This window comes from Bombus vosnesenskii, unplaced genomic scaffold (genome assembly GCF_011952255.1).
Source record: "Bombus vosnesenskii isolate JDL3184/JDL3185 unplaced genomic scaffold, Bvos_JDL3184-5_v1.1 scf7180000016281, whole genome shotgun sequence".
NCBI classification, from domain to species: Eukaryota; Metazoa; Arthropoda; class Insecta; order Hymenoptera; family Apidae; genus Bombus; species Bombus vosnesenskii.
This window is the reverse complement of record NW_022884350.1, coordinates 594,363-610,634: the sequence shown is the minus strand read 5'-3', so window position 1 is coordinate 610,634 and position 16,272 is coordinate 594,363. Positions and strand designations below refer to the sequence as shown.

At 33.5% G+C, this 16,272-nt stretch overlaps 1 protein-coding gene across 1 annotated transcript in view; it reads right to left on the bottom strand.

Annotated features, from left to right (window-relative positions):
- Positions 1–16,272, bottom strand: part of LOC117242932 (cadherin-87A) — a 539,676-nt gene that overhangs the window by 150,953 nt on the left and 372,451 nt on the right. The window lies entirely within an intron of this gene.

The following is a 16,272-nucleotide window of genomic DNA, read 5'->3' as shown; positions in this document are numbered from 1 at the left end:
CGTAGTATCTGTGCAAAGATGTCTATGTATAGATATCTATAACTATAAAAATATAGGTATTTATAATAGATATTGATAACTATAAAATGTGTAATGTTAACTTGAGAATATAAAGAATGAAACTAGCCTTTATTTAAGTTCCATTTCTTTAGTTTACATTCAGAAAAATGTTAATTGATATAGAAAAATGTATGGAATGTAAATAGTATCTATGAAAAAATATATATATATACAATGTTTAATGTCAACTTCTTAATACGGAGGATGAAACAATCCTGCAATGCAAAATTGCAGTTTAATCAGAAGATTCGAAATTAAGTGCAAATTCAGAGAAATCAAAATATAAATACGAATGCATTTTATAAGTTTATTTTAAAATCGATGTTTTACGTTCAAACATAATAAATGATAGAAGTAATAATATAGAATAAATAATGAAAATTTGTAACGTTTCCGATAATCAGTTTTTAATTTCATTTTGTTTTTCGATCGATTGAATATCTGTACAATGAAATGCAAAAACGAAACAAATTTGTTATGTAATTGCTAATAACTAAACGCAAAAAAGAATTAAGAAGAAATTTATTATGAAGGATTTTTCGAGAGAAATTGTTATGAGGCTATCTAACGTATAATAAAATATCAAAAAAAAAAAAAAAATAGATATAATATTTAATAAAGTGTTAATTCTATCGAAACAGACTGCCTATGACCTTTGTTATTTTCAAGTAACCCAACACCTTCAAAAAGTGCTAGATCGTTTAACTTTTAAACAGGAAAATCCTGATTCGTTTTGTCTACTTCTAATTGTAAAATAAAGTTTCTCCTCTGATATCCTAACATCTGTGAATATTAACAACGACACCGTCTGTTATGTAATTGTTAATAACTAAACGCAAAAAAGAGTTAAGAAGAAATTTATTATGACAATGAAGGATTTTTCGAGAGAAATTGTTATGAGGCTATCTAACGTACAATAAAATATCAAAAAAAAAAAAAAAAAATAGATATAATATTCAATAAAGTGTTAATTCTATCGAAACAGACTGCCTATGACCTTTGTTATTTTCAAGTAAGTGCTAGATCGTTTAACTTTTAAACAGGAAAATCCTGATTCGTTTTGTCTACTTCTAATTGTAAAATAAAGTTTCTCCTCTGATATCCTAACATCTGTGAATATTAACAACGACACCGTCAGATCGTTTGTCATTAATTCTTCAAAAATGCAATACTTCCGGAGTTAGGTACTGCACCACCGTTGTGGCCAGCTCACCCTGTTCTCGTATTTCATAGTCACATACGATTGATCGTTGCAATTGTCTGGTTGCAAACCTCAGCGACAGTGCACGTATCGCGCTACCGACAAGCTCGAATCAAAATTTCCAAATACGGCTATCCCTCTTTCCGCGACGAATCGAATAAAACAACTATAAATTGCCAGAGAAGTGAGACTCGTCGATTCCATTTCACGTATTTATTACATTTTTCTGGGAAGATTTATTGAAAGTTGCAAATGAATTTCGAAGTAATGACAGATATTTGTTGTTTTATTAGTATATAGTCAGGAGTATTGTATTCATGCTACATAAGATAACAATTTCTACTGTAAAACGTGGGAAAAAATAACATTACGTATACAAGGAAAAAATATTCAGCTTAGAATTATTAAACTCGTTATTTCTTCAAGACTGTACTGCATTGTTGCTTTCTTCATTTATGTAAGAAGATTTATCTTGATTAATTTATTTCACTTTTCAATGAAATCATCTTCGATCTATACAATATAAGAAATATTAGATGTCTCACCTATAATAGAAAGAAAAAAAGTAGGCTAAAATTGCATATATTCCAGTGAATAATTATAAAGTAAATCGTAGTTTTTTGATTTCTCATAGTATCAGAACAAAAACTGATATGATTGCATACTAAATATAAGCTAAAATAAAACGGAAGATATAGGAAATAAAAAGTTTTTTTCTTTTAACGCTTGGAAAAAATTTAATTTTCTTTGAAAATTGTGTTTTTGGCTGTGAAAAAATATAATCTCAGTGTTAAATTTCTTATCTTCTCGTTCGATATTTAGTGAATTTTACTTTACTTTTTATTACTTCCATTAATCCGTCAGATATACTATCCATTAACTTAATTAAAGTTTCGTTTCGAATATTTGCCCACGCTGATTTTCTTCTTTTTTCTTTTTTTATTTCGATGATATTCTCTACGAGTGACTTCTCCTGATCGCTGTTTTTGCTAGAATTCCTTCCAATTTCCCAATCGGATACAAATCACTACTCAATGCTAACCATGGTAATAATTCTATTTCGAAATTTGTGGTTATGTAATCGTCTCGTTGAAAAATTCACTTTTTGTCTTCTATTTTAGTCACGAAAGGCAATAATGCGCCATACATCTCCTGATATCCCATGGGGATATCCTGATATCCCTCAAATTTCAATCTACTCTTTACAAAAACAATTTCACTTATCATATGCAGACATGATCAGCGTTTTTTTGGAAATATCGAAGAAATACTGCGGAAAATATATTTGAGCGTATAATTATTCACAGCACTGTGTTTCAGAGTCTGGAAAACATAGCTTACTGTAGAAACTGAGAAAATCCAAATCTAAATTATATAATATAATAGGTTTACATATTCGATTTTTGGACATGAATTGATTTTTTCAAACACCTGGTCAGTCTCTCCCACAAAATTATCTTATTATTTATATTTAATGTACGTATTTATTTATTTATTATATTTCAGTTCAGAAGTTTGCCAGAAAACTTCACGCTAAAGCAGAATTTCTTAACACATTTCGAACATCTCTTTTAAAGTCAATCACTTCAATCTCCTCGATCGCTTTACAGATTGAAAAGAGCGAAGAATGGGAACCGATCGAGCAGCTTCTTGTCAGCAGCGTTCTGCTCGCGTTTAACATTCATTGCAGCGCGATCACTCATCCCACAGCTCAGCCAGAGTCAAAAAAAGAAAAAAAAAATCGAGAAAAAAGAGAAAAACCGGAGCATCGATTTAAACGCCGATCTTAACAAAAGCGTCCGTCTCGTTGTTCCCTATATAGAATATTTTCCTACTGCGCTACTCGAACTTCTGACACACACCACTGTGCACAAGTATTTGAAAATTTAATGCAATCCAATCGAACCGATATTTCCAACTATAACACGATAAACAATATTACGATCGTAGAGTATTTTCCATAGCACAACTTAGAGTTATTATCATTAACACTTTGACTGCAACGTTGGTCATATATGACCGGCCACGGTTTCTCCTGCGACGCCACGGTGGCCATTAGTGATCAAAGCGCTTGAACTTCTTACAATTGTAAAAATTGTATGAAAATTGACGGTTAGGACATTTTGAATATAATCGATAAATATAAAATACTTTGAAATAAAAAGTGCCCCATTGAACAATTAAACATTTTTATTAGAACATCAATAAAAAAAAAGGAGAACAACTCTTGCATCTAACGGTGTTGCATTGTGTTAAAGCACTTTAAACATAAATGTGGCTCATCAATACAATCTGGAGAATAGATGGTCATCTTTTTGGTCCGATTCTTAGCAATTTTTGATCCCAACTGTTTAACATTTTTTTATAGCACTCTCTCCAAAATTTTCGTGCCAGGCACGCTTGCCCTTCTTTCTTCTGGATTTCGTGTCGCAATCTTTGTCGAATAAGTGTAGTTGATGGCTCTGGTGAATGGTACTGTGTAAGGTGCATTGCGAGTGCCATTCTAAAATCTGATACCCTGATTTTTGTTTTTGTTGCTTGTTTATAGAGTATCATCGCGTTTGAAATTGATGTATTAACAATAACTCTAAAGCTAATTTTATATATCACTTGAAGGTTCTTCTATGTGGTGTAGAATATGCTATCATTTGATCTGATAAATCTACAGCACATTTTCCTCTGTTGTAATCTACCACTACCATTGGTTTATCACAAACATAATTTTTCTTGCGGACCTCTACCATTTCAGCCGAATGTTTCGTCGAAATCATAAAAATAATCATAATACTGTTTACTAATATCTTCTATACGTTTCAACAATATATTCTGGACGTTTAGCTTGCGACAAAATAACGAATGCGAATGGTTTGTTGAAATAAACGAAGCCTTGTTATAATATGTCACTATCAACTGTTACCAAGGCGCCATGGTGGTCACCCGTGACCATCAATAAGATAAATGGTCCATTGGGGAAGAATATTGTCTTACATCATCAATTTATTATTATTTTGCCATTATATGCTTTGAATAATAAAAATACTCCCGTGGCGTCCTGAGCGAAACATGTGATTTCTGCCAAAGTGTTAATTAATTTATTATTAATTTATATGTATTATTATATATAAGTATCAAATGTTCTACTAATATGAAACTGAAACAACAAATATACCTGCGTCAATCAGGATTCGTATTTGCCTCTAACAAATGCCTGACGCTTCACAAAATTTACAGAAACCTTCAGAATGTGGTTGGAAACACACACACTCTGGTGATTCGAAGATATCAACGTTGAACAGAGACGCCTAAAATCGTTGAATTTAGGTGCTTCCGTAGGAGAAATTTTCATCCATTTTTGGCTTTTTACCTTTTATTTATAGTAATTAATATCGACTGTTGTTTTTATCAATATCTATTGATAGGCGAAAATTGCAATAGATGAAATTATTATATTAATTATTATATTATATTAATTGACGCACACGATATTTTTTGCATAAATAAATCCTCGGCCAATTGTCGTGTAGAAGATTCGATTGCGTGTAATAGGTACGACATTTTGCCGAACTTGGAGAAAGACAGCACCAGTAAAAGAGGAAGAGTTGCGAGAGTCGGTTCGATTAGACAATGTTAACGCAGCAACGAAAGTTGTTTATTTCCAATTTCCACTGAACGAAACTTCTACCAATGTAATTGCCAGGTTCTTCTGATTAAAACAACACCAAACACGATATAATTCGAAGTACATTTGTTTACTTAATAACATTAACTTGTTCTCTTTCGTCTATTAAATGTACACGTAAATGTGATGAAACTACATCGCGTTTGATCTTGTTTTAATCAGAAAAATCTGGCAAATACACTAGGAAAAGTGTAATTTTTGAAAGATCGAAAGTAAAGAAGTTTCGTCAATATCTCATGGATTGGTATGGCGACCATTCAATTACGTGAAACATAGCAGCTTACAATTGTAGAGAAAATACCATGTTCTCGTATATTTACGATAATTTGTAATCGTGGAAACGCTTATACGTGTTACATACTGTACGTGCATATATTGAGTCGCATTCGTCTTATGGAAATTCGTGGTGGAAATAGGCGGTGAATCGGCGAGCTGATTACATTTCGCGGTGGAGCGCGATGTAATTACCAGGCTAGGTGGTCCGGTAATGAAGTGACAGGTGGAATTGAGCGAGCCTCTATTTGGAAGAAATCAATGCGCCGCGCCCGGTCAAAGCCAGGGCTGGGATAAGCGACAAAAGCAGCCTTCCCTCAATCCTCCTTTACGACGTGAAATTAACGCAACGCGAAAGAAGCGGCCCGTAAGTCGGCAATAATTTAAAAGCTTTCTTGCTGCGGCTCGTATGGCCGAACAGGAAATGGGATAGCCAGAAAAGGTAGGGGAAAACGCGTTCACCCTGTGTCTTTCTTCCTTTTCGTCTTTTCCCCTTTTCTTCCTCTTCTCGCTCTATCCCTCTGCCTCTCTTCGTCTTTTTTTCACGCGAGCTTTCGGCTCGGGCTGTTCCATAGCTTTCCAGATTCGATCGGTTTCGATTCTAGCCAGAGCCTTTAATTGCCACTCGAGGAATGGTTTCCTTCCTTCTTTTCAACAGAATCGATGATGTCTGCATTTCTGGTGCTGCTCGGCCAACGAAATTGAACCTTTTCGCTCGTGGTTTATCATCAGCGCAGGAGAAACCTCTGAAATGGAGCTTCTATCTGCGCTCCGGGCGCATTGTTCCACCATGATATGCCAATATGGACACTTGTGGTCGAATTTACGGCAAACGAGAAGTGGAAAGTTTCGAGCAAGACAATGTTTCCACGGAATATTTCACAGCCTCTTAAGAAAAACCGCTCTTGTCAATTTTCTGTAATGAATATTCTAGTGGTAGAGGCGAGGCTCGAAACGTGATCGAGAATTTAACAAACACTGCGCTGCACTGGAAAATTTTGTTCCACATACCCACAGCAGTTTTACAAAAATTATACAATTATTTTAACTTATTACGAAATTAACGTTGAATTGAACCTATATGAAGAATTTTATGTATGGTTTAGTATTTATCTAAAAGTTTCATGTGGGTAATTATGTATCCTTTATCCATACAAACATTGTATTATACTTCAGTCATGAAATTTATTATGAAGAGAAGAATACAACATTGTATTCTTCTCCATACAAAAACTGTAGACGCGTACGATTGACAAGAAGTAGGAATTTTCGAATGAGTTGGCGGTATTATGTATTTAATGCTTTAAAGCAAATTCTACGCCGTATTTTCAGCATATGCTAAAAATGGAGGAGTTTTGAAAACTACCCTCGTTAATTTTTCTTTTTCTTTTTTTCTCGGGAAATTGATAAATATTCCAACCGAGGTTTTGTCTTACAACCAAGTGGCAAAAACTGCGGAATCTCGGACGAGCTGGTTGTATTTGGATTTAATGCTTTAAGTTGATGGTAAACAGCCGCAAAAGAATTTGCTGCATGGCCTTTTGTCTTTGAGAAATTAATTATCCTATTTACGCCTCAATGTATAAATTCTTTTACTACGAATATTATTTTTTTTAATATCAAATGTTTACTATTTATTTTCATCAATTTTTGATTATTTTTATTTATAATACTCCTCCATATTCTTACAATTTTGTGGATGGAAATTGTAATAAAAATATTTAAAACGGAGGAGATTGCTGCACCAAGAACCGTAATTTCTCGATTAATTTCTCAAAAACAGAGGACCGTGTGCTCAAATCCTTTCGGGGCTGTTTTACCATCAACCTAAAGCATTAAATACGCATACAGAGATTTTGCAGTCCTTTCCGTGAGACGAACTTCTGTTGGAATATTTCTCAATCCCCTGGAATAAAAGAAAAAAAAAGAAGATCGATAAGAGTAGTTTTCGAATAGAGTTTTCCCATTTTTAGAATATAACGAGAATATAGCGTAGAGTTTGCCCTCCTAAGATTCGTTATTACGCCAACCTATCTTTTATTCATTTTGAATTACAGCATGTAAATTTTAAGGAAGCGGACAGGATTTAACCATTACAGGATAGCCGATAAGAACTGACACGCGACGTAACCGCATTCAGCGCATCCAGCGTTTCAGAAGCGTCGCTTCATCGCGGAAAAAGATAAAATATCGCTTTTTCAGCGTGATCGTAGATGAGGTTTTTAATCATTCAAGAGAAAGTCAAATAAAACTGAATAGGAACATTCTCCTCGGAAACGGTTTTCAGCTGACGTCAGCGATAAAATTTGCTCCTGTTGGAATGTTACATTTGTGCAAACCAAGTGAATGGACTTTTGAAATTCTTTGATAATAATCGTGAACGTGAAACTTCGAATACACGAACGCGCAGTGATTTTCTTTAGATAAATTTTCCAGGTAAGGGAAATGACAGGAATCTCCCCCTCCAACATTTATCTAATTTACTTATGGAAAGGAAAATTTCACGTTAAAAAGATCGATAAAAACGTATCTATAAATACATGAATTTATGGAAATTCCAAAATATCAAGACAGAAGTGTCTGGTTTGTGTAATATGTAATTATATTTGTCGGGTTATCATTAGGATTTAAGGCGCGTAATGATTCTTCGTTTGAATTAGCCATTGTTTTACGAAACAGAGAATATATTTACACGAATAAACAAGATTTTACAAAATATTATGAATAATAAGTTTAATAAATGATAAGATTAACAAACGATAAGTTTAACTAATAATTAGATTAAAGAATAATAAGTTTAACGAACAATAAGAGGAACGAATAATATGTCTTACGAATAATAAATTTAACGAATAATGAAATTAACGATTGATAGGTTTTACGAATAATGAATTTAATTAACGCTATTAACAATGTTCCGGGTTTCAAACGAATCCACGGTCAACGGGATAACTCTTTACTATGCGTAGAATAATTTTAAACGCAAAAAATACGATTGCTGAGACACTCGGTAAATTGGTCGATGTATCACTTTCCAAGGCGATCACACGAATCAATATCTGATGAAAATCTTTTTCGCTATACGACTGCATTTGTTTGTTATATGCTCGCTGGAGGCATCGAGAAGGTTCCAATTGTTGTTGCTAGGCAATTTCTGTCAAAAGTTTGTTGTATACTCTTTGGAAACATCGAGAAAGATCCAAACGCCGTTGCTAGGCAGTTTCTGTCTGGAGTTTGATTCCTAATACAACGTGTGTCCCATTATATCGACATCTCTAAAGTACAATTCTATGTGATTTCTAGGGAGAACAATACAACCGATCCACACCTTCGTCAGGCAAAACGTTTATCCCGTGACCGTGGCTACGTTCGGCGACCAGTTGTCACCTCGAACCCACTTTCGCTTTCACAAATATCAAACAATTACAAATGACAATTGCTTAATTACAGTTATGATAAAATCTAGGCTAAAGCATTAGAAGGCTTCCTCAAAATTGCAAAGGGAAGGCTCCGGTTTTCCTTTCATCTCCGACATATTTATATATAATTGTAAATACAACAAATTGTAACAAATATGTAAATGTAATAATAATTATATGTAAGAATAAAATGTTTATATAATTGCATCGATGGAAACTGTGAGAAATGTTTGATAAAAGAAGATGAGAGATGGTAAAAGGAAGTTGATAAAAAATGGCGCAGTACAATACAGTCATATTTACTATAGACTTCTTTTTGAGACACTCTTTAGCTGACACATTGTGAGTTGTTTCTTTTGATGCATTGTAAACATGACAGTTGTATCAACGCGCTATGTAGCCTTACTTATTGTTCGAAAGAAATATGCAGCAAGAACAACAGAGCTGTATGAAACGCTGATATGAAAGATGATGAATTTATTTGTCTCACTGACAGTTTTCAGCTACGAAGATTGTAAAAAATTCTATTTCTCGTTAAGGAATTCCAGATAGTTCGTGAAATATTGTGCATTACATACAGCGCAGAAAGAGCAATCTATTAATGGGAACAAACGTGTTGTGATATTGCGAGCCGCATGAAACAGCTCGATCTGGAGCTTAGAACTGCAAAATGCAGTTTCAGAATTCTTACATTAAAAATATTCTCCAAAAAATAGCAAATGATGATCGTTTGCATCTTCAACTTAATTGCATTTTAACAGTAACTGACAGTTCAATTTTAAACACGGCAAATCAATTTTTCCGAGTTGCCGCGGAGAGAAAAATTTGTTAAAAATTCGAAACAATTTTTTAGGAAAAGTAACGAAATTGAAAAGCAATGATACTTTTTTTTACTTTCGCAGTGGAATAACGGAATATGCATATCGATAGAACGGGCGGCCAGTATTTTAGGAAGAATACAATTTCCGTAATAGTTCGATTAACAAGAGAAGTCAATTTTCGAAAACACGGATTATACGAACGAAAAATTTGCTTGAAATTCGAATGGTTACGTCGTATATGGTAACCCGTATTAATATAGTCACAACGAAACTATCGAATTTAGCGTGTTCAACTAAAATCGTCCAACTCTCTCTCTTTCATGTCAAAATTCTCATTTGAGATATCAAGAATATAATTTCCCAGCTTGAAATGAAAGCCGAAACGCGATATGTTAAAAGTTTGACTGCACGAGAAATTGAATTCGTCGTCATATTTCGTTCCTGTGACTTTTTCTATCTACGCATTTGAGTTTTAACGAAACTTCATAACAGCTTCGCGTTTCTCTAAAAAAGTACACGAACGCTATGTGTAATTTTCCCAGGAACAATGAAACGAATGTTTCACAATGACAAAATCAGCGATATTTTAACAGCGAATTATGACAGGAAAGCGTAACGACGAACTGTCAAAATTAGGTCTTTTTTTAAATAATGGCGACCATCCTTTTATCTCAAATTTTTCATTCATTCCCTTATTGACGAGTGTCTCTCCACACATCTCTTTTCCACGTCTTCCATAATATATATTTCATGCAATTATAGTACAATGGTTACGAAAGTAGCTTTCAAGAGCATTTTATATATAACAAACTAGAGTAATACTGAATTAAAATAAAAATACATTTATATATTATAATTGATAAATGAATGAAAATAAAATATCAAGTATTAATGCTGAATATCAATGACAAATATCAAGCATAGTGAACAAATGACTGCCTGTAGAAAACACTGTAAATGCCAAAATTGAAAAATGTTCTACGTATCAATGAGAATGCTGTAGTATAGAGTTTAAGTGCAATTTACCTCCAATTTGCTTCTAAATAGTTATTAACAATACAAGAAGATGGTGTCACAACGTCTGAAGAAAGAGGTACAAGTACCAATAAACATTTTTTAAATTCTATATATTCTGAAACATTCAATCATTGTTAAGCGTTTGTTTCTTGACTATTGTCTATTTTTATTTCTATTGTCTTTACAACTAAGAGGTGGCACAAATACATCTCTTCTTTCGCGAATTTAGGCTACATCAATGCAAAAGTTTTCTTTTCCTTCTGAAAAACTTGTTTCTGGACACTTACTATGTCCTTTCACAAGCACTCTTCAGTTGTCTCTGATTGAACATCGAGAATAAACAAATAAAAAGAAATTAAACGATCGTGTACTTAAAAATGAATATTCTTATAACATGAGATACTGTGTTCCTGTGATGATCTCTACACAGTTTCTCGAACAAAATTCTTTATAATTAACGATGTTACATAAAACAAAAGGAAATACGTTCCTGGTTTCATTAAAAACGGATAATTACAAATTGTCAGAACATTTGCTTGCAGAATTACTTTCGATCTTTATATTTGAAACGTTCCTTCTCTGTTCTTTAATACGCGAAATTAAAAATTGGAATGGAGAGATGTTACAATAAATTTAATTGTTTTAGGTTTTCTGCACTTTCTCGCCATGTTCGCCATTTGCAGGTCAATTTTCGCGTAATTTCTACTTTAGCAGTGACACACGGTAAATTAGAATATACTGCCATTTATTTCGCGAAAGCTCACCATGCTTCATTCTATCAAATTAACCACATCTTTTAAGCCAATCTAGAATGAAAATTATGAATTTTATACCAGAGATTCGTTCTTTAGACTTGGTTTTATGAGACAAACTATTTACAAAGAAGTATGGTGCGTAAGGTTTCTTTCTCGCGAGTTATTTTTAATATCACAACGAAGCTTTATTTTAACAAAGAAAGACAACTTTAATTCTATATTATACTAATATAATCAATGCTTAATGTAGGCATTGCATTTTGCGTCGAAGATAGAAAGAGTTGCATGAAATTTATTTCTAGCTTCGAGTTGCTATTATTTAAAGACGATTATTTAAGTCTATTATTTAAACATCTACTGAGTACGTAAATTATCAGCAATATATAGAATGTTACTTGAACTTCAAACTTTCTGTGTATGTAACTTTCTATGTATACGTCGGTAGCAGTCGTATCGATTTAATGTCTTTTAGAATCTATCTTTTCTGATTTTAATTTAAAATGTCTATCAATCACGCATTTTATTGATAAATGTAACCAGAGTTGATACCTTATCAGAAAAACTGTCTGCAAACACATCAGTCTGGAATTTTATCATTTTCATTTTCCATTCACAGTAAAAAAATACCAACTTTGGTATAAAAAATTCAACCAATTTTACTAATTTCTCATTTAAACAAACGATTCAGCGTTCTATTTCTTCTTGCAGTTTACAATTCTATCGAACGTACTTGCCGCGAAACGATCGTTCTTAAATCGTGACGCAATAATTATCGTAATTAACTCCGAGCATTGAAACAGAAAGAAGCTTAAGAATTTTCTTGATCGATCTTGATCTTGCACGTTGCAATAAAACACAGATATGTACGATATATATGAAAAATACATATCGGAAGATAAAAATGCAAATTTAATACATTCAATTCAGATGGGAAGTACCTACAACCTGAAGAAAGCTGAACATAGAATTTCCATTGCGAGCCGCCGTACGCGATACGTAGAACGAAATCTGTACTGGTGCTGTTCGCAGATCTCTCTATATTTAAAAACTACAGCAGAGGAACACGATGAGGGGGATATTCTTTACTTTTACATGAGAGCAATTTTAAAATTCTATACGTTGTCGTATACGCTAGCAAAATTCTCCTTTTATCATATCATATCTTCTTCACAGTTTTCGAAATATTACTGTCACATTAAAATTTCGAAGACTGAAAAGAAAACACTCCACTGACCTCGCTAAAGAAATAAAATAGTCAAACTGGAAGATAGTATCCCGCTGGGGGTAGCCATCCACATGTTATTTAGCAATTAAGTTGGAAAAATTTACCAAATGTCCAGCTGGACAAATCGTAAAGTACAAATTAAATAATAAAAAAAATTTATAGTATTTAGAAGTTTCTAATCGAATCTAAAAATGTTTGCATCTTTTTAAACTGATAGAAGTTGAGATTAACTAATAGAAGAACGAGTGGATGAATTTGTAATAGAAAAATATATTGAAATAAGTGTAGATATAAGTACAGGTATAGTGTATGCTGATCCAGATACTCACTCTTACGGTGTTACAATACAATAGAAGAAGCACGTTCATATATTTATAGCAAAAGATATTACCAAAAAGTTAACCTTGGTGTGTAGCTCAAGGTAAAGGCTACAAGAGACACCAATAGAAATCTACTTACAGTTCTTTTGTTTCCAGACCTTGTAATCCAAAAGAAAATTTATATTCGAGGGCACAATAATATGGACCACTCCTTATTTTGAATTTTTTTCATTAAATTCTATTCTTTTAGTAACAACGGTCTCCAAGATACACATATAACTGGAAGATGCTATTCCGCTGAGGGTAGCCATCCACATATTATTTAGCAATTAAGTTAGAAAAGTTTACCAAATGTCCAAATGCAAATTTGTAAAGTACAAATTAAATAATAAAAAAAACATTAATATTTGAAAATGCATAAATCACTGTCTGTCTTGATGGCTGTACTGTTGGTTTTTCGGTTAGTTGGTTCTTTTGCAAAACTTGCAAGCTATTTTCAAAAGACTTGCGTCGTTCGACGTAACTAATTGTTTTTACTTTCAACCGCGTGATAGAATGTTACAATAATAGTTCTTTCGTCGTAGAACGACATTAAAATCCAAAAATTAACATAAAGATGCTCGCCATGGGTGTTCGTTTCAACGGCGGAAAAACCGAAGACGAAAAGTTGTTGATTTCGCGCGAGAGCAGGAAAACTCGCACGCGAAAATTGACGAGAGAACAATAGAATCTAGGCTTACGTTATTATCGATTGGTGGAACGATGGCAGGGATTATTTCCCTAGCTTCCGGGTAACATCTCGGCTTGTAGCCGGCTCTCGATTTTCATTGAAATTTGATTCTCCGCAGCGGCGAAAGCACGGGCTCTCCTTAATTTCCCCGTTGAAAGGCTTCGTTCGGCCGTGTAAGAAGGAACGAGCCTTCATTTCACCGCGGAGAAAATTTGAATGCCGCTTTGTGTTCGAAGCGCGTGGCTGTCGCTGGCGCGACCAAGACGTCGGGCAGAGAACAGGGCGATGAGAATGTAAATGGGAGAGAAAGGAGAGGCAGGAAGAATAGGAGGAAGAAAGGGCGAAGCAGGAACAAAATGTAGGGAAAGTTTCGAAGTTCGCGCGGCAGCTTCGAAGAAACGGTCTGGAAAATTCTTTTGCATTTCGAGACTTTCATGCCGAGGGGGAAACACGGCCGGCGATGACGACGATGACGCGACTGTTGGAACGCTGTAAGAGGGTGTTGAACGAGAATGAAAATTGAGCCTATAATCTCGCGCCGATCATTCTGATTTTACATCGCTGATCCTTCCTCCGGCTTTATTATCTAGGGTTGGTTAATTGTATTAGACTTCGTTGATTAGTTTTCGAAATTACACGCAGCTCTGAATTCTGCTCTCATTTGTAGGATGAAAGAGATTCAAAGGTGTGGACGCGTGCACGATATCGTAGCTTGCTATCTCAACGTTTACAACGGAATGTTCAGTCGTACGACTTTTCGAATTCATTTATTTAATTTCTACATGTCATAATAATTTGCAGCAACAACATTAAAGACGATTAGTATATATTAGTAATGCTATTTGCTAATGCGAGGAAAATAGGGTTCGAGTGTTTGATACACATTATAGGATTTGTCAGAGATTATTTAATTATTTACCGATGAAAAAACATTTCTGGGAAAATGTAATATTTATATTATTTATTATTTTATTACTATATTTAATATATATATTACTAATGCTATTTGCTAATGCGAGGAAAATAGGTTTCGAGTGTTTGACACACATTATGGGATTTGTCTGAGATTATTTAATTATTTACCGATGAAAGAACATTTCTGGGAAATTGTCCTCCCAAATGTAATTCTACAGATTCGTGGAATATTTGTATTGCAATACTTGTGAACAAGGGGAATCAAGGCAAGTCAAAGAGGAAAATTGTGTCGTTTCGTTCTACGTGAAAGTTCGACTTGTTAAACAATGTCAACTATGTTCGTTATTTATTTAATGCACCTGTGCTTGCTATTATCAAACAACAGCAATAAAGTGAGAAACAAACCTGTTTACTTAATTGCATTCTGTATTCAAAATACAGCCGGAGTGTACTTCCAGGATTATTTCATATTCGGATTAGCATAATCTGCAAGCAGGGACGCCACCTATTCGTTCTTCGTAAATACGGTAAACAGTTCGATAGTTTTCGGGTAAAAGTGGAACATCTTTTCGCTTTTCCAGCGAGAACAGGCAGAGCAAAGAGGAAAAGCTGGAAGCACGTAACAGACAAGGGGGCGAGGCGGACAAAAGAAGATTAGGGAGATGGGTGGAAGGTTAGATGTTCAGCCTTTACGACGTCTAACATGGAGGATTTAGTCGGCGATGTTACGAAAATCCTCTCTCCGATAAGAGCATTTTCTCAGGTTTCACCAAGGACGATGACGTCGACATGGCACACCGAGTTATGCTAAACAATGCAATTTTAATTTGTCGTTTGTCTCGAGAAATACTTTCTCTTATTTCAAACAAATTATTTAACAATATTCTTCGAGCTATAATGTCTAATCTAAATTTCAGTATCCAAAAATGGCACAGGCAAGTTCTACTGATTAATCTCTGTTAGTTTTTAGAAAAAAATACCGCGTATTGCCTAAGAAAACACATAACTCCAGAACTCTTTTTAGAGTAAAGTAATAGTTTATTAACTTGTCTATAGTATTCTATACTATATTGTATATTGTGTAATACTATAATACTTTACGATTTCATATAAACTTTCCATTTCTAATTTTATGATGTTTCGTCGAATAGAGTAATCAGATAACGTGTGATTTGTAAAATTTGACTACAAAATTGCATTCGCTTTTTTACTTAATTCTTTATTGCTAAATGATAGCGGTAACTTATAGGGAACAAATGTCGTTGATAAAAGTAAAAAGGTACTTCGTTAATACAGTATTATATTACAATACTATATTTTTTTATTATTATTGAATGCGAATTGATTTTTGCCATTAATCAGAGACATATAAATTAATCACGGTAGCTGAATAGAAAAATAAATAAGTAAACAAGGTTTATTTTCAATATCGTCGTTCGATATTAAACGAAATATCGATCTGGCAGAGATAACAGAGATTTGAAACATTAATATTGTTCCATTAGTTTTTCATTTTAAGCACTGATGGAAAGAAAACAGATCAAATCTTCTTTTGTATTTGCTATTCAGCTTCGCCTATTTGACTATGCATTACATTATGCTTAACAATAAATAATATAAATGTATAATATATACATGTAATAATAATATGAACTTATGTACTTGCATAAAATTAATGAACAAATATATATTGTAAAAGTAATCTATTCGTTTGTTTATTCATGCAGTATTTTCATACCTTAAATACATATTATTTATTTATGTTTTACCAGTATATGTGAATTTTCAATTCTATTTCTTGATACAGAGAAACTAATCAAATATAAAATTTTCAAAATAATCTAAACTGCAATATCG